General features: G+C 39.1%; 1 long non-coding RNA gene across 1 annotated transcript; it reads right to left on the reverse strand.

Annotated features, from left to right (window-relative positions):
• Positions 1-8,121: 8,121 nt before the first annotated feature.
• LOC149206159 (uncharacterized) lies at positions 8,122-8,834 on the reverse strand. The gene is made up of 3 exons (XR_016251914.1): positions 8,649-8,834; positions 8,395-8,556; positions 8,122-8,279 (listed from the first exon to the last, which is right to left on the reverse strand). It is a non-coding gene; the product is annotated as an uncharacterized LOC149206159 (long non-coding RNA).
• Between the last annotated feature and the right edge of the window lie 369 nt (positions 8,835-9,203).

The following is a 9,203-nucleotide window of genomic DNA, read 5'->3' on the forward strand; positions in this document are numbered from 1 at the left end:
GCTTTAGAAAATTTCCACATTAATACTTTTATTCAATATGAACTCTCATCCTCATGAACATCATACACAACAAAACGTTGTCATGGTTCAACACACTAGCACACATCTTTGCACAATTTTTATGCTCAGGATTAATGTCATTGTTGGTTGATATCCCCTTTGAACCCCCTCACACATATGTAAATTGATAAGGATTCACAAGGAAATTGGTTTGCATAGGAGCAGGTATTGTCCATCATTGACATCTCTATAGTATTAATCATCCATGCAATAGAATGCAATATACAACCATAAATACAAAAACACTACAACAATATAATCACATAAACTCATCCATGCATACACATAGGGATTTAACATGGAAGCATAAATTTTTTTATTCAATTTTATAAAAATATAAATACAATGGCCTAATGGCCACATATTAGCTTATAAAGATCATTAGGTTGATAGGCCCAAGGCCATGATAAAATAAACCATTACCTAGTATCACAGTTAAGAGCTTTTATGCTCTTCTTGAAGCCAAGTTAACTTTTATTCTTTTTGCAAGCTACTATTCTTGTCCCCTGAATTTTGCATTTATATATCTTCACCAAACTATTCATCTTCCACTTGCAAATGGTCATTCCATGTTGCTTCAACTACCAATGCACATACCATTTCATTTTCAACTTCTACCTTTTCATTTCCATCTTGGAATCCATCTCTTCCCAATAATTTCTCTTTTGCAATGTGATCTTCCAACTTCCACATAGTAACATGCTCCTCCTTCAACACGTCCTTTCAACTTCTTTTTACACTACCATACAAATTTCATCTTAACCATTTCTATATGTCTCATGCTCTATTTTGCAACGTTAATTATCATAGATGTTGTATCAACACTATCACATTCCATATAGTCTTCACACTCATGTGACTATTGGTCATTATTGATGCCTTTAATTTGACATCTTCAAAATGACTTTGATGTTGTTGTATCATTTAAGTTTTAAATGAAACCCCATAGGACAACTAACAAAAACGTATGCCAACTTAATGTATTGCGGCAATGTTAGTGTGTGCTAATTGCATTTGTAGAGCTCCTCCTCTTTGTCTTTTCATTTTGTTATAATGTTTTGTAATAATTTATATGCCTTTGCTTATATATAGATTACATGTCAACACATTGAGATTCTCATGTGGTTTTCCTCGTATCATGTCCATAAACACATATACGTTAAGTTGTAACAAGACAATTCAATTTCTTGTTCTAGTTGTGATGATCTCAATGTGATTGGATTAATGCACTTACTCCATGGTGTTCAACTTGTCTATATTTGTATGGTTTATTTCAAATGATTTTAAGAAAAATGTTGCTTAGGCAATATTTAGAAGTTTCTACAAACTTTTGCAATAGCATATATAAGTTTATGTAATTTGTTTCTATTTCTAATTATTTTAATATCATGTATTAATAGTGTCAATTTGAGGTAGCATCGGATGTGCTCTAGCCATGAAAATTGGTGGAGAGGCTAAAACACATGAGATCTCCAAGGCCTAAAAATTGTTTGGGAAAATTCTACCCAGTGAAGGAGATATTAAAATAATTAATATGGAGCTCCTAAGTCTAAACTTAGGAAAAAAAAATATTAATGGGTATTAATATAAAACTGGGTAAGAAGGTTCTAAATGACATGGATCAAGCCAAATCTAATCTTAGTCGTTGATTAGAGATGTAATCTCGGCTATTGAAAACTCAACAGAAAAAATATAAGAGGAGGCTTGAGGGTCAGTTGGAAATACACCAAAGTGATCAGTCAGTTCGATTTTCTAGAGCGGGGTTTTCTAAGAGAAATTGAACCAGTGATCAATATTGCAATGAGGGGCAATGAGTACGAGGCAGAGAGGTAGAGATAGTGCCAGAAGACCAACGCAGAAGCAGAGAGGTAGACACAGAGCTAGAGGGAGCCACACAGAGGCCAGCAGTGATTGCGCAGAGGCCAGAAGGGCCTGCATGACCCACACAGAGGCTACATAAGTGACGTAGAGAGATAGAGAGATTGCGTAGAGCATCAGAGGGCTGACGCAGAGGGTTTTACGCTGATGCAGAGGCTAGGAGGGTTGACATATTGCTTTACATCATGTTGGAGAGGGTTTCGTGGGGCAGACTTTCAAAATATCTGCTTCCGAAGAGAGGTATTATTGCCATATTTTTTTATCTCTATTGGGTGAGCCAATTTGGCACCCAGTGTGCTCAAGAAAAGTTGCTTAATAATAAAACCCTTAGAACTACTACACCGATTTTTCCAAGTTGGGTTTTTCCGGGGACGATTGTCCAAAAATAACAGTGTCCCTTGTGTGTTTGTTCATTTCTTTCAGCTGTTGATTTGTAGATGGTTGAGACCGTATTGTGTTTATTTCAGTATTTATATGGTTAAATAACTTGTTAGTAATTAAACAAGTATGCGAAATAAACCAGAGAATACAGATAAAAATTCTAACGGGTAATACTTAGAAATTTCAACATGGTTTCATAGGATTGCATATCACAGGAGAGCTAAAGGCGCCAGCTGAATTAGAGAATTTGCAGCAGAAATAGTTGTCCCGAGTGACAGAAGTTGTTCTTAAGCAGAGAGCAACAGAGAAGGGTTGACGCAGACGGCTTGCATCATCAGTTTGAGCCAAAGAGAGGCCAGCATAGAGGCAGAGAAAGATAGAAGAGGCTCACGAAGAGCCATGCAGAGACCAGGAGGGTTGACGCAGTTGGCCAGGGGAGAAAATCATCCTTGTGGGGATTGCGTAGAGCCTAGAGGCTCAATTCTTTAGTTTTTGGGGCATAGGAAGCTGGTGGGGTGTTGTTATTGTCAAGGTAGAACAGTACCTAACAGGACGAAACCAAGGTAGAGGGATTCGCTAACTAGGCGGATTTCTAGCTAAGAAATCCATATCAGTGTTGCAGGAGCATGACAGATCGGAGAGGTGTGATTCGACTATTGGCAGGAGGATTTCCAGGAGGGAAATTGAGACTAAGAGGGAGTCCAGAAGAGAACATCCAAGAGGGAAGTAGAGACTCAGAGGGAGTCGAAGAGAGAACTTCTAGGAGGGAAGTAGAGACTCAGTGGAGTCGAAAAGAAGAGCAGAGATGGCCATGGACAAACTAAGGGATCAGGACAAGCTGGACAGGGTGCCCAACTTTGTGATCTAGAAGGCCAGGATCCTGTCCATTCTAGATAGACAACGCATCAAGGCCTTCGCCTTGAGAACCGTGGCTATCCCAGTCGACCCAGCTGATAACGAAAAGTATGAGGATGCGATGGCCAAGGCGAAATGCATAATCCTTGATGGGGTCAAGGATCATGTGGTCCAGCATATTGTCGAGAAGGAGACGACAAAGGAAATGTGGGATACCTTGAAGACATTGTATCAAGGCACTTCTATGTAGAGGAAGATGCTATTAGAGAGTCAAATGTGGTCGTACCAGATGCAGAAGGGGGAGCAGATGGATCACTTCCTCGGGAGGTTGCAGGAGATCTGGGACCAACTGACTTCCATAGGAGCCACGTTGGATCAAGAGTTAATGGTGAGGACCGCCCTGAATGCAGTCTACGAGGAGTGGGATACATTTTTCCAAAGTATTTTGGGCAGAACGACTCTTCCAGGATGGGAAGAATTGTGGACAGCTCTTTGCCAAGAAGAGATCAAACGATTAACCAAGATGGGAAGTAGCAGCAAAGGAGCCCGGGTCAAGAAAGAGGAGGAAGAGGATGTAGCTCTGGCATTTGCGGGGATGCAAAGGAAGAGGAAGAAAAAGGACCCCTCCAAGATTAAGTGCTTTAACTATGGGGAGTTGGGCCATTATGCAAACCAGTGTCCCAGGAAGAAAAATAAGGGAGAGGTGTCTGACTCCAAGGCAACGTCAACAAAGGCGAAGAAGGAGGTAGAGGATGATGACGATTGTGCCATGAGTGCTCATGTACCGCTAGAGAAGAGGTGGGGAGACGTCGAGCTGTATTCAGGAGGACTACATGAGATGAGGGACAATATCGTTGAGACACCCAAACTCTTGGATAATACCTGGCTAAGGGAGCCCCAAAGTGATAGTAGGAGGATGGCGGACGTCGGTAGAAGCGGATGCGAATGAAGCGGCAGAGAGTGCTAGAGTGTTGTAGTCCTAGGCAACGCAAAAAGGGTTGCAGTAGTGCGAGAGGCATATAGGAGGTTGCAGCAGTGCATGAAGGCACATAGGTGTTTGCAGCAATGCGAGAGCCACAGAGGCAGCAGAGGGAGCACATGATAGTGACAAAGAGAGCATTAACATCAGCATCAAGAGGGTTTCTAGCCTGACAAGGATGTCAATACTTGGGTAGATCAGTTACCATCGTCTCAGTCACTGAGTTGCAATGCAGCAGTAGCAGTGGTAGTGCTATGGACAACACGATGCAGCATGATGAGAGAGGGCTTCATTGTAGATGTTGGGTTGTGTTATATTATTTCCATGACTAGCTCCCCTAGTTAACCGGGGGGTTAGAGGGGGAGCAAAGCCCCCCCTTCGTTGCGTCGATTGCGTAGCGGGGGGGTCATAGGGGGTTTGAGGGGGGCGGTTAGCTCCCCTCTACGGGGCTCGGGTCAGCGGCCTAGAGAAAAAAATTGGACCCTATATTAGGTGGGCGGACCTACCTATGGTTTTGTGCATGGTTTTCGCATACGGTTTTGGGCGCGATGGTTTTCGGTCCATGGTATTAAATGCTTCGACATGTATATATATGTATTGTAACATTGAAAGGAACATAATGAAAAATCAATCTGGTAGTCTCGGTTTTGGGATCTAGGAGAAAATCTCTCTGTATATTTGTTTTATGTGTTATTCTCTCGCTATTGTTTATTTTCTGATTTTTAGAATTAGTATGCAGGTAATTTCTGTACAGGGTTAAAACCTACAAAGAGGAAGGACCAGCAGCAGCATGGATGCAGAGGGAGTTGTTGTACAGATGTAGCAGTGGTAGTGGTAGAGCCATGGGTAGTAGTATAGGATGCAACAGTGTAGCGGATGTTGGGTAGGAAGGCTAAGTATCAGCACAGGTACTGGTGTTGGATGATCATGGTAATTCTCAGTGGTGGAGTATTACTAGAGCATATTCCTCGCTAAGAGGGAGTGTTGATTTATGGTAGCATCGGATGTGCTTTAACCATGAAAATTGGTAGAGAGGCTAAAGCACATGAGATCTCCAAGGCCCAGAAATGGTTTGGAGAAGTTCTACCCGATGAAGGAGATATTAAAATAATTAATATGGAATTCCTAAGTCTAAACTTAGGAAAATAAAAATATTAATGGGTATTAATATAAAACTAGTTTAGAAGGTTCTAAATGACATGGATCAAGCCAAATCTAATCTTAGCCGCTGATTAGAGATGTAATCTCGATCATTGAAGATTCAACAGAAAAAGTATAAGAGGAGGCTTGAGGGTCAGTTGGAGATACACCAGAGTGATCAGTCAGTTCAATTTTCTAGAGCGGTGTTTGCTAAGAGAAATCGAACCAGTGATCAGTATTGCAGCGAGGGGCAGTGAGTATGAGGCAGAGAGGTAGAGATAGTGTCAGAAGACCCGCGCAAAGGCAGAGAGGCAAAGGCAGAGCTAGAGGGAGCCACATAGAGGCCAGAAGGGCCTGCACGACCCACGTAGAGGTTGCAAAAGTGACGCAGAGGGCCAGAGAGGCTGCACAGAGCCTCAAAGGGGCTGATGCGGAAGGTTTTCGGATGACGTAGAGGCTAGGAGGGCTAACACAGTGCTTCAGATTGTGCTATAGAGGGTTTCATGGGGAAAACTTTCAAAATATCTGCTTCCAAAGAGAGGTATTACTGCCAGATTTTTTATCTCTGTCAGGTGAGCCAGTTTGGCACCGAGTGTACTCAAGAAAAGTTGTTTAATAATAAAACCCTCAGAACTGCTGCACCGATTTTCCCAAGTTGGGTTTTTTTGGGGACGATTGTCCAAAAATAACAGTGTCCCTTGTGTGTTCATTTCTTTCAGTTGTTGATATGTAGATGGTTGAGACACTGTATTGTGTTTATTTCAGTGTTTAAATGGTTAAATAACTTGTTAGTAATTAAACAAATAGGCGAAATAAACCAGAAAATACAGATAAAATTTCTATTTCAACAAATAGCTCTTTTCAATAGTTTCAGTTATAATATTATTTAGCACTAATTATTTGGATAATAACTACCTTTTATAGTCACTTATGTAATAATTATTTATAAATATTATATAATTATTAATATTAATTAAATATAAAATAAATAATTAATTTTCATTTTCATTAGTTTTAATTTTTATTAACCTTAATTTTTTTTTGTTGAGATTGTAATGTACCTTGTCCTCTTTTGTTTAACATTTTGATTCGGTCAAATTCCATAAAACTAAAAATAAATAAAAAGAACTAATAATTAAAGTAAAATAGTTAATTTAGGGTTGGTAGTTTTCAGATTCTAGATTTTAAATATAATATTTTTATTTTAAAATATAATATAATATATTTTAATTTTTTTAAATAAAATTATTCATTTTTTATTGGGCTGAGAGGTGCTCTCCAGCCTAGTACGCTAGAAATGTTTAATGCAACTATCATGAAAAATGTAATAATTTTTTACTATTTAGGTTCGGTAAATCATGAATGAAAAGACAAGACATAGTAATAATATTATTAAAATAAGAATTTATTGATTTATTTGGAGAGGAAAATCTGACAATCTAGGAATTCATGGGAAAAGGCCAAGAAAGTGGTTTTCAGGTACCAGGCAGTTAAGACAATTGTTACCCTTTTCTTCCTCCCTAGAGGAAAATCTCAGCGGAGGGGAAGGGGGGCGGGGGTTGGGAGAGGATGCCAAGGAAAGCAAAGGAGGAGGCTGGAGGCATTGAAAGAAAGATGAAATTAGTATGATTTTTCTAGTAGGATGCTACCAATAAGGTTCTCTTGAACTCGTTATGAACCAGTCGAGACCTTGCAGAGAATTCTTAGCTAGGTGGAACCCTGACGCTAAAGAATTGACCTGAGTGGTCATTGTCTACCTTGATGCTCTCGATATTGAATTGCTTGGGGGAGAACGTGGACATAAGTGTCGGTTCTCATGGCTGGGAGGAAAGGCCAAATTCTCGTGGGATTCCTCGGTTGCCAAATGTTCAAATAAGTGTGAAAGGAATCATAAGCTAGTATATAATTGCAGGGTAGATATAATTATTATTATTTTATGTAAATGTCTCGGTCTAAACATGAATAGTTTTCACTGTATACTTTATTTGAAGTGCAAAACTTGTATAGTAAAAAAAGAATATAAACAAAGTACTGAGATATGCAGTTAAATAAAAAACATTTTATATAAATTCAATAGCGATGAGGTTACTGAATTTTACCATCACTGAGTTTGGTATGATGAACAAATTGGTTCAATTTAAGGAAACGTGACCTTCTTGGTTATGAACGGAAGGAGTAAGCAATCATGAACTAAACTTTTTCTCCATCGCTTGAAGAATGAGTGGGGAATGTTATAACAGTAAGTGCGAATAAAGAAGAGTAAAACAAGAAACACCAAGAAGCGCGGTCTAAAACTACCTGTGAGGGTATTAAATAGCACATAGTCATATAATTTAATTACGAGAGTCAGTTTGGGTTGTCAGACCAGGTCGTGAGAAAAAAACCATCTGAAATTCGTTCTGGACCTTAGAATTTAAGGGTGTATGCGGTCGAAATAGAGTAAGTGGTTTCATCTCTAAACAATGAACTAAAATAATATCTGATAGTTCTAACCTTCTTAAGCACCAAACCATTCCAGAAAAAGTGAATTATAGGTTGAATAACATAAGAAAGGGTCGGAAAACTTTTCTTGAAATAATAAAATAACATGCAAACTGGTAAATTTCTATAAAAACCACTGAAATCCATTTTAGACACCTAAAGAACTAATGTCTTTGTGGAAATATATACATATAGTTATAACAATAAATAAGCCAAAATCCAGTACAACAGTTAGGGTTATTTCTACCAACCCTATATGTTTGTAGCAAAAATAGCACAAGAACCCAGTACAAGCTACGTTATTTCCTTGACCCTTGAAAGGGAAAAAAAACACAGTAACCACACAATCTCATACAAATTGAGCACCAAGTAACCGAGAACATGGGTAATATCAGAACATGTGGAGAATGAAATCCAATAGAAGACCGTCGAAGCAAAGTTGGAGACCCTCAGTCAGTAAGCCGCCACAACCGAAGAGCCAAAGCATACCTGTCGTGATTGAGTGCTTGTGATGAGCACCACAACGAAGGGAAGGGTTAGAAACCCATAATCCCCTTAATGAAAAAAGTAATAAAATCAAAGCTAGTCGGAGGTAAAACTTATTAAAATAACAACCTCACCTGAAGTAATATGCAGAGGGGCAAGAAACCCTTATGCCACTGTTGCACGCCACACCTTTTCAGGGAACAATGTTCAGATGTTGGAAGGGTCAGAGAGTACCAAAACTTATCAGTTGAATTAACTGACATGGAAAAGAAGAGACGTCATATTTGAGACAATTCCTGCAACAAAATCACATATTCAACCAGTCATTGTCAATCTAACAAGGGGGAAAAAAGAAAACATTATCTCAGAGTGCAGATGGACTAATTACATGTGCACCAGACGAGTCACGAACCCTCTTTCTGTAGAATGAGAAGCAAAGTTTTCCAACGAAAGGAGGGAAGCAAATGACAGGTGAGGTCGAGGAGAAAACTGGTTAGTTACCAATTTCCAAACAAAAGAGGCACGACCGTCAATGCAACCCTACTCCATTGATGGTCAGATTGAAGCCAGGTGTTGATTCACTTGGTTCGAGAAGCCTCGATGGCACCCGAGATCTTGGGTGTAAACCATGGTCACCCATTGATAATGCATCAACGTCAAATGTGTTACCTTGTTTATATGCCTAGGGATCAATTACTCCAGTGATGTAATTTTATTGCAAAGCATAACTTGTAGAGGTAATGTTGAATCTTTAGATAGTCAGTTGCATTATAAAATTATAAATTTAATCTTTCTGTAGGTTTTAACCCCAATATAGAAATTACCTGTATACGAATTCTAAACACAGAAAATAAACAATGACGAGAGCATAACACGTGAAATAAATATACACATAGATTTTTCTCTAAATCCCAAACTGGGACTACCAAATTGATTTTTCATT

This window comes from Pinus tabuliformis, chromosome 1_2, assembly GCF_031772625.1.
Source record: "Pinus tabuliformis cultivar Carrire ecotype Pingquan chromosome 1_2, CPIR1, whole genome shotgun sequence".
NCBI lineage: Eukaryota > Viridiplantae > Streptophyta > Pinopsida > Pinales > Pinaceae > Pinus > Pinus tabuliformis.